The sequence below is a fragment of the Mastomys coucha genome, unplaced genomic scaffold (genome assembly GCF_008632895.1).
Source record: "Mastomys coucha isolate ucsf_1 unplaced genomic scaffold, UCSF_Mcou_1 pScaffold21, whole genome shotgun sequence".
Taxonomy (NCBI): Eukaryota; Metazoa; Chordata; class Mammalia; order Rodentia; family Muridae; genus Mastomys; species Mastomys coucha.
In genome coordinates this window covers 130,155,564-130,168,498 of record NW_022196904.1, presented here as the reverse complement: position 1 = coordinate 130,168,498, position 12,935 = coordinate 130,155,564, and the positions used below count along the sequence as shown (strand labels likewise).

The 12,935-nt window shown below is 44.7% G+C and overlaps 1 long non-coding RNA gene across 1 annotated transcript; it reads left to right on the top strand.

The window, feature by feature from the left end:
• Positions 1-468: 468 nt before the first annotated feature.
• LOC116100963 lies at positions 469-4,863 on the top strand. The gene is made up of 3 exons (XR_004122744.1): positions 469-774; positions 2,731-2,779; positions 4,825-4,863. It is a non-coding gene; the product is annotated as an uncharacterized LOC116100963 (long non-coding RNA).
• The last annotated feature ends 8,072 nt before the right edge of the window (positions 4,864-12,935 follow it).

Genomic DNA, 12,935 nt, shown 5'->3' with positions numbered 1-12,935 from the left:
ATTTTGAGACAGATAATTTAGATCCCGTTTTTAAAATTTTAGTTTGAGGGCTGGAGAGATGGCTCAGTGGTTAAGAGCACTGACTGCTCTTCTGAAGGTCCTGAGTTCAAATCCCAGCAACTACATGGTGGCTCACAACCATCCGTGATGAGATCTGACACCTTCTTTGGGAGTGTCTGAAGACAGCTACAGTGTACTTACATGTAATAAATAAAATAAATCTTTTAAAAAAAATCTTTAAAATTTTAGTTTGAATGTGAAATGACAGGCAGGACTGGTAGAATTTCTAATCCCACTGTCTATGTGCCTCCCAGGTTTAGGGAAAAGAGGAAAATGATACGAGTATTAGGAGGGGCTGATCCCACACTCCTAAGATTCTGGGGAATCACAGGGTTGAATGTGGGTGGTTTCCAGAAGAGCCGAGCCTTTGTGACCAGGGTTCCTCTGAGGCAAACACAGGCAGTTATTTTGTCCTGCAGAATTTAGGGACACGGATGGCAGTGACCAAATGGCAAAGTCCTTCCAGCCTGGAGATCAGAGAGTCAGGAAGAAGCCAGAGGAAGATGGAAGGGGATGATTTGGAGGAGAGCAGAGGACTGAGGTCAAGAGAGCACCAAGAAAGTCCTCAACCCGGAATTCAGTCAGTGAGACTTGCACAACTCATGATGGCAGAGTCCCCGAAGAGTAGAGGTCTTGTGTCAAAACTGGTGGCTGTTTAGCCTATATAGTGAACTTAGAGGATGCCTCTTCAAAAGGAATGACACTGCGGAGGAGGTAAGGAGGGCATTCAGCCTGGAGATCCTAAAAGGGCCCTGGGTTTCAGTACCAGATGTCAGAAAGCAGGAGAGGCAGACTTGATCTCAACAGGCAGAGACTGCTATATTGGAGCATGGGGGGCCTCAGCCTTTCCTCTGGATAAAGGCTAAGTGCATTTAAAGGAGCAGGGGAAGTATGTATGTATGTATGTGTATGTGCATGTTTATGCATGAATGTATGCATAGATACCAGGAAGTTACAGCTATTTTGTGGTTGGACTGGGATCAGGGACGGTTGTTTTTGATATCTAGACATTTTTTGGTTTTTTTTGAGTGGAGAGGAACGGTCAGCCTGGGACGAAGCTAGGGGCTATTGGCAAGCACAGCCTGATTCAGTTCCTCATGGCCTGAGGCAATGACACAACCTGTCATCTGCTTTTGCTGCCCCCCCTCCCAATAAGTAAATGAAGGTAAAATAGTTATAACTCTTAAAATATCTTTACAATAGACCAGTCAGTGAAAGTGTTCCCTTGAGTTTTGTGGGAGACTTGAGAAAATAGACCCGAAGAAGGCTGTCTGAGTGTATAGCCTGCCATCCAGAAGCATGGGTGGGGTCATGACGAGGGCTGCCCCTGGCATCTGAAGTGGTTATGTATGTGTGTTGGGAGGGGAGTGTGTATGCGTGTGTGTGGGGGGGGGGGTAGGTGATCAGTGTTCTGCTCTCAGCCCTGACTGCTGGGATCTGTTGCTATCTCTGAAAGGCTGAGAACCTAAAGCCTTAGGTGGGCTGAGAAACTCCAGAAAGTTGAGTTGGCTGATATACAGCTGTGGGCTCTTAGGATCCCAGAAACTTTTTGACGAAATCAAGTGCCAATCTCTAATGCATTTACCACTCTGAGACTGTAGGGGGGACTGCAGATAGAATCTTGCCTCCTAAAGTTCCCTTCTGCCCATAAAATTCCCAAGGCCCCTGTGCCTTGCACGTGGTCTCCACTCCCCCGGAGAGGCGGACACCCTTTGGTGGTCTAATTCAAGGACGGTCTACTGTGGAAAGCCTGGCCTCTCTTTCAGTTTATTTCCGAGTGAATTGAGTGAGAAGCTACCCTGCTGGTGATGTTAATGATAGAGTCTAGGGGTCTTGATCAGGTTCATTTTCTCTGCTAACTAAAGAATTAAAAGGCAGGAAAAAAAATCTGAAGCACAATAGGTAGCAGCAGAAAAATCTCCAACACAGCAGAAGAATCAGTAAAGGAGGGTGTTTATTAGTGGGAGGAAACTGCACACAGAAAACAGACTCTCTGCAAAGCAGAAGGGGGACTTGGGAAGCCAAAAACCCAGTGTCTCCCTGAGGGCTGGGGGCCTTTAAAGCCCAGAAGAGTTCCTTCTGAGACCAAAACAGGAATAATATACCTTGCCAGCAAGTTAATGGATGGCCAAAACAGGAAAACTATACTGTTTTAGGGTTTCTGTTGCTTCAGGGAAACACCATGACCAAAAGGCAGGTTGGGGAGAAGAGAGTTTATTCTGCTTATGCTTCCACATTGCTGTTTATCCTGAAGGAAGTCAGGGCAGGAACTCAAGCAGAGCAGGAACCTGGAGGCAGGAGCTGATGGAGAGAGGCCATGGAGGAGCACTTGCCGCCCATGGCTTGCTCAGCCTGCTATCTTATAGGACCCAGGACTACCAGGACCAGGCATGGCTTCACCAAGAATGGCCTGGGCCCTCCCCCATCCATCACTAATTGAGAAAATACCTTACAACTCCATCTCTTGAGGCATTTCCTCAACTGAGGCTCCTTTCTCTCTGATGATTCTAGCTGTGTCAAGTCGACACACATAAGTACCCAGTACTTAACCTTGCAGGTTAAGGATTCTGTTTGCTGTTAAGACAGTTAAGACTCTGTGTGTCCTATGTTAAGTGCTTGCATGTTAAAGTTTCCATTTGTAATTAAGAAGTTCCTGTTTCTCCTGGGCAGGTTAAGGTTTCTGTTGATAGTTAAGGAATAAGTTCCTGTTTGATCTACGGTAAGTGTTTGCAAGTTAAGTTCAATTTGTAATTAAGACTAACTTCCCATTTCTTAGATCAGATGTAAAGGGCTCCCAACCCCATTCACAGGATGTAATCCTTATCCTGGTTCCTTCCACTTCTTTGTATCTGATGTGTTGGAATTGAGGCTCATCCAGACAGACCACCCCAGGCCAAAGCTGATCCACCTGAGAGGTTTATTGTGGGGGTGGGGCAAAGAACAGGCAACAGAGACAAAGGGAGAAAGAGAGAGCAACTGCACTTCGGGGAGGGGGGGGGAGGTCCCTGTCGCTTATGGGTGATATCATCATTATCATCATCACCATCACTGGGTTCAGAGGCAATCTGCAAAGCCGGTTCCTGATATCAACAGTATCTTTTTTTTGTTTGTTTGTTTGTTTTTTAGGGTTTTTTTTTTCCTTTTCTTTTCTTTCTTTTTTTTAATTTGAGACAGGGTTTCTCTGTGTAGCCCTGGCTGTCCTGGAACTCATTCTGTAGACCAGGCTGGCCTCCAGCTTTGAAATCTGCCTGCCTCTGTCTCCCAAGTGCTGGGCTTAAAGGCATGTGCCACCACTGCCCCGGCTGTGGAATTTCTTAAGATTAACAAACCCTCATAACGTACAGAACATAACAGGGGATGTGGTCAACATGGCTCTGCTCTGAGTCCTTATTCTTTTGTGTCAATAACTGGCAGGCACATGACAGCAACAATATGAGGCAGCTTGGCAGGCAGGGAACACAATGGCTACAGCTATGCTCGCTGGGCAGGCCTCAGCAAAACAGCAGGGAAAAAAAAAAAAAACCTCAAATGTGCCAGGTAGCAGCTGGGAAAATCTCAGAGACAGCATACAGAATCAGATGGTGAAGAAACCCTTTTATCAGGGCGGTGGAAACGCACAGAGAGAGAAAGTGCCAGGGCAACAGAGAGGAGATGAGGAAGCCTGGAAAAACTCAGTCTCTCCTCTAGGGTTTTGTTTGTTTTGTTTTGTTTTAACTTTGAAAGATCTTCTTTCCCCTGATTTAGAGTTTGTCAGTTTCTAACAAAGATGGGCTGGCTGTTTGGCTGTATTGTGTAATCAAGCCCTGCTCTGGGCTTCAATTCATCTTTCAGGCCCATTAGCATGGGGTTCAACTGGTGAGAGAGAAAAATAGAGTTACGGAAGCATAGTAGGAGACACTGGATTTGTTTTGGTTTCTGTACTCAACTAATCTAGATGGTTGTTTTTTGGTTTTGGTTTTTTGGTTTCAGCCAATCAAGGTGGTTTTTTTTTTTTTTGTTTGTTTGTTTGTTTTGTTTTGTTCTGTTATTGCTTTGTAGCCTCAAGCTATAGAAGCTTTGGGGGGGGGCTTGCTGGTTTCCAGGCAACACAAGAAATGTAAACAGAGCTGTTTGCCCTTTCCTGGAATTTAAATTACCATATGAAACCGTGATGGTATCTGGGTTACGCTCTTAAATCTACTCTCCCGTCTTGGGTGGAGATCAAGTTAACCCAAAGGAGATAGGAGGAATTACTGTGATTAATGAGAGAAAGTACTTTTCTTTCTCAGAAGCCTCTCAGAGGAGCGGCTGCTCACACAGGCAGCACTTTTGGGTCTCTGCCATGTGCCTGGCTGCTGTCCTCATTTAGTGTTATGGAATTTGGGTGACACAATCCTATCCCCTGTCCCTGCCCCAAGTAAAGACAGCCACCTGCCCTGTATAAGCCAATTATAAGAGCCAAATTAAACGTAGAAACCAAATGGTTTATTAAATGTAGCCACATTGGGAGGAGAGACAAAAAGATCTGCAAAACTCCCATGTTCCATCTTCAAGTCTGAAAATGAGATTGAAGTTTAAACTTTTTTTTTTTTTTTTGGTTTTTCAAGACAGGGTTTCTCTGTGTAGCCCTGGCTGTCCTGGAACTCACTCTGTAGACCAGGCTGGCCGTGAACTCAGAAACCCGCCTGCCTCTGCCTCCCAAGTGCTGGGATTAAAGGCGTGTGCCACCATGGCCCGGCTGAAGTTTAAACTTTTATTAAATCTTTATTTTTATTTTACATGTAGGTATGTTCTGCCTACATGTTTGCCTATACACTACATGTGTGCAGTGCGAGTGGAGGCCAGAAGAAGGAACTGGATTCCTGAGAGCTGGAGCTACAGAGTGCTGGGAAGCATCATGTTGGTGCTTAGAATTGAATCTGGGTTTCCTGTTAAATGACTACATTTTCCAGCTTCCCTTAAGACAACTCCCTTGAGAAGGACTACCGGAGGAAAAGAGAACTCCTGGCTGTGGTCATTCTCACCCCTAAAAAGGATTACAGCCATTTTTTCCCACTGGCAGATGGCTCAACTTCTCAACTTCCAGCAGGTTAGATTATGTCTTCCCAGCCAACCAAGTGCATCAGTAAGCATGGTCCCATCCAAGGGCAGACACCTTGGTGTTGTTTTGTTTTGTTTTGTTTTGTGCCTTCCATCCCTTTAATCTGCCTCAGAAATCTACCAATCAGAAGTAACAAAAGTAAGTGTTAGCATTCTAAGCTCCGCCCCACAGTTACCTGGCAACAGCCAGGTATGCGCTATGAAAGGGGCTGCTTGCCCCCTCCTCGCTCTCTTGCTCTGTCTTGCTACCCCACCCCCACCCCCACATGCTCCTGGCCAGCCTCTACTTCTCTACTTTTCTCTGCCTCTACTACAGTCTTAACTCCCTTTCCTATACCCTGAATAAACTCTGTTTTATACTATGCTATCTTGTGGCTGGTCCATGGAGAGGGGCTGGGGAAGGGATGCCTCATCATGGGCCCACTAGGGCACCCCCTTCCCCCATACCTGACTACACCTCCATTGAACATATCCCCCTTCTATCTTTTTATAAACACATCAATAAGAATAGGAGGTTAACTAGGGATTTTCCCCAAACTCAGTCCAGGAATCTAATAATAGCCAAAGAATGCTTGTAGCTTGGCATTACAGAGCTACACCAGGTACTTTGTGAAGTGAGCCTTTGATAGAGACTACTCTCCTTTTCTTCTTTTTATTTATATGAGTATACTATAGCTGTCTTCAGACACACCAGAAGAGGGCATCAGATTCCATTATAGATGGTTGTGAGCCACCATGTGGTTGCTGGGAATTGAACTCAGGACCTCTGGAAGAGCAGTCAGTACTCTTAACCACTGAGCCATCTCTCTAGCCCCTACTCTTATTTTCATGGCTGTGGTGATAGCCACCACCAACTCGTGAGGAACCTGCCCAACTCCATTTTGAATGGGTTGTGCTTTATAAAAAGATAAGAAAGGAAGGGTTATGTTTGGTGGAGTTGAGGCATGGTGTGGAGGAGGGAGGTACCTCTGTGGGGCACATGCTGAGGCATCCATTCCTCCTGAGGGACCATCCACATGATGGTATAGTATAAAATAGGGTTTATTCAGGGCATGGGGAAGGGAGTTGAGAGGATAGAGACAGAGAGAGAGAGAGAGAGAGAGAGAGAGAGAGAGAGAGAGAGAGAGAGAAAGGGGAGTAAAGGCCAGACATGAACATGTGGAGAGAGAGAGGGAGGAGAAGGGGGGGAACAGGAGCAAGAAGACAGAGCAAGAGAGGAGGTGCCAGCCCCTTTTATAGTGGGTTAGGCATACCTGGCTGCTGCCAGGTAACTGTGGGGCAGAGCCTAGACTAAATGCCAACATGAAGGCAGGAACCATGATCCTGTATTGTTAAAAATAAGTTCCATTTACTCTAAGAACTGAGTTGCCTTCAAGTCTGTTTCTTGAAGCCTGGCTTGCCCTAACCGGTGACCTTGATTTATTTTTCAGAATACCCCTACCTTGCTGACCCTCTCTAGTCACAAGGCAACCACAGGGAGTTTTTGTTTGCTTCTTTGTTTTGAGATTCTTCTGTATTGTCCCATTGCCTCTCTTCTGCAACCTGCTTTTCTTTTCTTTTCTTTCTTTCTTTTTATTTTTTTATTTTTTTCCTGAGACAGGGTTTCTCTGTATAGCCCTGGCTGTCCTGGAACTCACTCTGTAGACCAGGCTGGCCTTGAACTCAGAAATCCACCTGTCTCTGCCTCCCAAGTGCTGGGATTAAAGTGTGTGCCACCACTGCCCTGCCAAAACTGCTTTTCAATTACTTGACAATTTACTCCTTAAGAGGGGCCTAAAACAGGCTTTGGGTGCTCCTGTCTTTGACCTGATTTGGGAGGCAGTGTCTGGGCAGCTCATGGGTACACTCCAATAAAATCAAACTTGTTCAAATGTGGCTCAAAGTGTGGTAGTGGTCTTATTCTCACCAGGTGGGATTAACATCTACCATCTGATTTCCTGGTCTGTGCATAAAGGACTCACAAACAGGGAACTGCCAACTGCCTTGGTGATTCATATTTTCTCAGCATCCACTGTTGACAACACTTACTCAACTGCTATCTGGCAACCGGGCTGTGGTGGCGCATGCCTTTAATCCCAGCACTTGGGAGGCAGAGGCAGGCAGATTTCTGAGTTCGAGGCCAGCCTGGGTCTACAGAGTGAGTTCCAGGACAGCCAGGGCTATACAGAGAAACCTGTCTCGAAAAATAAAAACAAACAAACCAAACCAAAACAAAACAAAAAATCCCCTGCTATCTGCCTGTCCTGATTGACTATCTAAATCTGCTGCCCATTCATCCACACATCCATCTACCAATCCATCTGTCCACCCATCCATATATCTACCCACCCACAAATCCACCTACCCACCCACCCATCCACCCACCCATTTCCTTGTATGGATGTAGTCTTGCTTTTTTTTACCTCTATAGCTCCACTGTCAAACCTGTCCCTTTCAGTGGCCTGACTTGCAGATACCACAGGATTTCTAACTTCTTCCCTGTTGTTTGGTGGGTTCATTATCTACTGATACAAACACTAATTTAGACGTTTCCATCAACTTCCTTGAGGTTCTCAGGACTTGAGAAACCTCCCAAACCTTGCTCTGGCCTCCTTGTACTCTTATAGCCATTCTGTAGCCTACACATAGATTTACTGTGTGATATGTAACGTATAACTGAGAGTTAATATTACTAATTAAAATAGGAACCAAAGTGTTTGCCTTGGTCAGGATTATCAAAGAAAGCAGGGATCTTTAGCAAATTGCTGCTGCTGAAACTACTGTACCTTGTAAATTTATACTTATTTAACAACTTCTGACATTATAGAAAGGTCCAAATGTGTTTACCCTGGATCTGACATTGTACTCTTGGCATGTTCCTGCTGTTGTAGTGGCTGCCCAACAGGTCCACTATATGGCTGACCCTTAGATACATAGGGTGTTGTTTAACTCTGTGTCCAAGAAGATTTATTGGCCATGTAAGCTGAAGTTCTGGTTGGAGACTTTTGTTTGTTTGTTTGTTTTGTTTTGGTTTGGTTTTTGGTTTTTTCAAGACAGGGTTTCTCTGTATAGCCCAGGCTGTCCTGGAACTCACTCTGTAGACCAGGCTGGCCTCGAACTCAGAAATCTGCCTGTCTCTGCCTCCCAAGTGCTGGGATTAAAGGCGTGTGCCACTACCACCTGGCCAGGTTGGAGACATTTTTCTTTCTCAGTCATTTCAGAGCTTTTCCCAACTGGAGGGTCAGGAAAAGCATTGCTGCTTTGTTTGGTCTTCTTGCTTTTCTCCTGTCTGCAGCGGAGCTCTTCAGAGATCTTCTCCCTATCAAATCTGATCCTTGTTACTTCAGAAAGACTCCAAAGCCTTTTCTTCTTTCCAGTTAGCACAAACCTGGAGCCTCTCCCAGCATAGCACGTCCTCTGTCCAGCTAGCTAGTCATTAAAAGTATACACGATTCAGTCCAGCAGCCCCCTTTCTATTTAAGCCAGCTCTATTTTGACCTCTCTTGTAGCGGATGTAATGCCATCATAACCATTGAACTTACAACTATCTTAATTTTGATAATTTAAAACAAGTTAAAGCAATGAAAACTATTTAAAACTATGATTATTATTATTTATTTGTCAAGCCCTGTGTAGTCATGGAAGGCTATAATCTCCAGTTCCAGAGGATTCAATGATCTCTTTTCACCTCGGTGGGCATCACACATGAAAGTGGTACACAGGCATATAGTAGAAGTTTCTGGTAGTGTTATATGATGTAGACTCACATAGTGTTTTGCTGAGGCAAGACCTATGGGAGGAGAGGTGATGTTTGGAGAGAGTATAAATAGGACTAAACAGACAGTGACAGGGCTCACTCATAGCTGGCTTTGCAATGCTTTGTTGATCTCATGTCTTCGCTGACCTTCAGAGAGGCATGGCAGCGAACTTCTGGCATCCTGGCTATTTCTGGTAGATCTAGCTGTCCCATGCCAATTGAGTGGAGACTTGGATGTTTCTGCTGGATTGTGACACATTTGGTAACATTCTTTGAACTGGACTGCTGGTTATCTTAACAATAGAGATTGGAACTACTTCTAAACAGGTCCACATCACCTTGTCCTGTTTCCCATCTTTTCTCCTCTACTTTTGGACAATGGACTAGAATGGGGGGTTGAAGAGTTTGAGAACCTGTTAAATTCAGGGTGGATGTCCCACTCTCGAAGATGCAGAGACGGAGATCGATGCAATTAGCAAGAGGTTTTTATTAATCCAGTATACTGGAGTCATCTCCCATACAGGCAAAGGTGACCACAGGGACGAAATCCCATGCTCTTTATACCTTTTCAGAACAGAGCTTTACAACTTACAACGTGGGTTGGCTATCTTTCTCATTGTTCTTTGTTTCCATTGACCTTTGCCCTCCAGGAGAGGAGGAGATACCTGTTGCACTTAGAAGGTTTGGGGGGAGATCCACCCCCTCCTGGGGATGTTTCCTGGAACTGGGCAGTAATGCCCACAATTAGGGCATCTCTTGGGGATGGATGTTTGATAAGTAAACTCTTCTGAAGCTCTCTGTCTTTAGGCTTAATGGACATTCCTAGCTCCTTGGTATTTTTAGGAGGTGTCCCTGTTTGCTCAATTCTTACAAACCCTTATTAAAGGTAAGTCTTGAAAAATCTAAGTCTACACAGACATACATGCAAGCAAAACACACATAAAAATAAATGAATCTTTAAAAACCCACTAGACAGGGTAGATGTAGCATTGAGTTTTTCTGCAAAAAATCAAAGCTCAACATATCATGGATCATCACATCCTAGGGAAACAAGTCACTGTGCACTAACTAACTCTGACCATGGCTCATGAGCCTGTTACTGGAGCCCCTGCCCTGAGGCTCATTCTGGATCTAGGTATTTGCCCACATTAAGAGAACACAATAACCAGGCAGTGGTGGTGCATGCCGTTAATCCCAGCCCTTGGGAGGCAGAGGCAGGCAGATTTCTGAGTTTGAGGCTACCCTGGTCTACAGCATGAGTTCCAGGATAGCCGGGATATACAGAGAAACCCTGTCTTGAAAACAAAACGAAACAAAACAAAACAAAAACAAAAAGCAAAAACAAACAAAAAAAAGAAAGAAAGAAAAAGAAAAGAAAAGAAAATGCAACATGTAGCCCAGGCTGGCCCCGAATTCGTAATTCTTCTGCCTCTGCCTCCTTCAGCAAATCCTACTGGCATGTGGTGCATGCCTTTAATCCCAGCACTTGGGAGGCAGAGGCAGGCAGATTTCTGAGTTCAAGGCCAGCCTGGACTTCAGAGTGAGTTCCATGATCACCAGGGCCCAGGGCTACACAGAGAAACCCTGTCTCGAAGAGAGAGAGAGGGTGAGAGGGTGAGAGAGAGAGAGAGAGAGAGAGAGAGAGAGAGAGAGAGAGAGAGAGAGAGAGAGAGAATGCAATGTAACCATCATACAGGAAAATGAAGGAATGAATGTATTTACAATTTTGCTTAGAACTAGAGAGAGGAAATACTATCTGCCTTCGACTCTGCTATGCCTATAGCTGTGTGAAACAGATTTTACAGACTTCTAAATCTACATCCTAAGGTTGCCTTTTGCAAAGCTGCTGAGAAATCCCTTAGTGGGGCTGGCAAGATGGCTCAGCAGGTAAGAGCACTGACTGCTCTTCCGAAGGTCCTGAGTTTGGATCCCAGCAACCTGGCTCACAACCATCCATGATGAGATCTGACACCCTCTTCTGATGCATCTGAAGACAGCTATAGTGTATTATGCTGGAGCAATTGGGGCTGGAATAAGTAGAAGTCTTGAGTTCAATTCCCAGCAGCCACATGATGGCTCACAGCCATCTGTACAGCTACAGTGTACTCATATACATAAAATAAAATGAATAAATCTTTAAAGAAAAAAAAGAAATCCCTTAGTAACAGGTATTGATGGCTCAGGCAGGAGGATTTTTTCGTTTGTTTGTTTCGAGATAGGGTTTCTCTGGGTAGCCCTGGCTGTCCTGGAATTCACTTTGTAGACCAGGCTGGCCTGGAACTTAGAAATCTGCCTGCTTCTGCCTCCCAAGTGCTAGGATTAAAGGCTTGCCCTACCACTGCCCAGCTGGAGGATTTTTATAGGTAACTGGAGTACATAATGGTTTTCCAGGGCAGCCAGAGCTACACAGTGAGATCCTGTCTCAAAAGACAACAAAATAAATTCCTTTTAGCAATCAACAATAGTGATATGATCACTGTTCAACTATAAGCTATTTCTGTCTCCAGGTGAGATGTAACAATTATCTGACATCCACAGAGCAAGGCAACACCCTGGGTGTCACCCATGTTTTGTAGCAGTATCGGTTGGCTTGGCGTCTTCTGCATTTCCATCTTGAAAGGGAAGCACGGACCATATCTGCGTTCACATGAGGACTTTTGAAAATATGTTTATACCCATGATTGTCATAAAAACAATACTTTTTTTATAATTAACCAATCAGATTTACGTATCAATAAATTCTCGATTTACAAGAAGCCAATTCAGGCTGGAGCAAGCAGGGCCAGAGCAAGCAGGGAGGGAGTGAGCGGGGCCAGCAGAGGTCCTGAGATCAACAGCAGCCACACACAGGATATCTCACAGTCATCTGTACAGCTACAGTGTACTCATATACATAAAATAAATAAAAAATAAAAAAAGAAGCCAATTCAATAATTTTAGAGCCAATTGATAATGATAAAAGCTTTATCCTAATTATTCTAACTTTATGATATCATAACTGTGCCTGGTTAAGGCCATGCATGCTGGTTCACATCTGCTGCCATCTTCCTTCTCTTTCCCCTCCTACGCTCTCCAGTTCTGAACCTCTTTTTTTTTTTTTTTTTTTTTTTTTTTTTTTTTTTTTTAGATATTTTTTTAAATTACATTTCAGATGTTATCCCCTTGCCTCATTTCCCCACTGAAACCCCCCTATTCCCTATCCCCTCCCCCTGCTCCCTAACCCACCCACTCCCACTTCCCTGTCCTGGCATTCCCCTACACTGGGGCATCTAGCCTTCACAGGACCAAGGGCCTCTCCTCCCATTGATGTCCAACAAGGCCATTCTCTACTACATATGCTGCTGGAGCCATGGGTCCTTCCATGTACACTCTTTGGTTGGTGGTTTAGTCCCTGGGAGCTCTGGAGGTACTGGTTGGTTCATATTGTTCTTCCTAAGGGCTGTAAACCCCTTCAGCTTCTTGAATTCTTCCTCTAGCTCCTACATTGGGGACACTGTGCTCAATCCAATGGATGGCTGAGAGCATCCACCTCTGTATTTTTCAGGCCTCTTAGGAGACAGCTATATCAGGCTCCTGTCAGCAAGCACTTTTTGGCATCCACAATAGTGTTCCCCCTTCTAAGAAGGACCGAAGTATCCACACTTTGGTCTTCCTTCTTCTTGAGCTTCATGTGTGCTGTGAATTGTATCTTGAGTATTCTGAGCTTCTGGGCTAAGATCCACTTATCAGTGACTGCATACCATGTGTGTTCTTTTGTGACTAGGTTATCTCACTCAGGATGATATTTTCTTGTTCCATTCATTTGCCTAAGAATTTCATGAATTCATTGTTTGTCTGTTTTTGTTTTTTGTTTGTTTGTTTGTTTGTTTTTGAGACAGGGTTTCTCTGTATATCCCTGGCTGTCCTGGAACTCACTCTGTAGACCAGGCTGGCTTCGAACTCAGAAATCTGCCTGCCTCTGCTTCCCAAGTGCTGGGATTAAAGGCTTGGCCACTACTGCTGGACTTGAATTCATTGTTTTTAATAGCTGAGTAGTACTCCATTGTGTAAATGTACCACA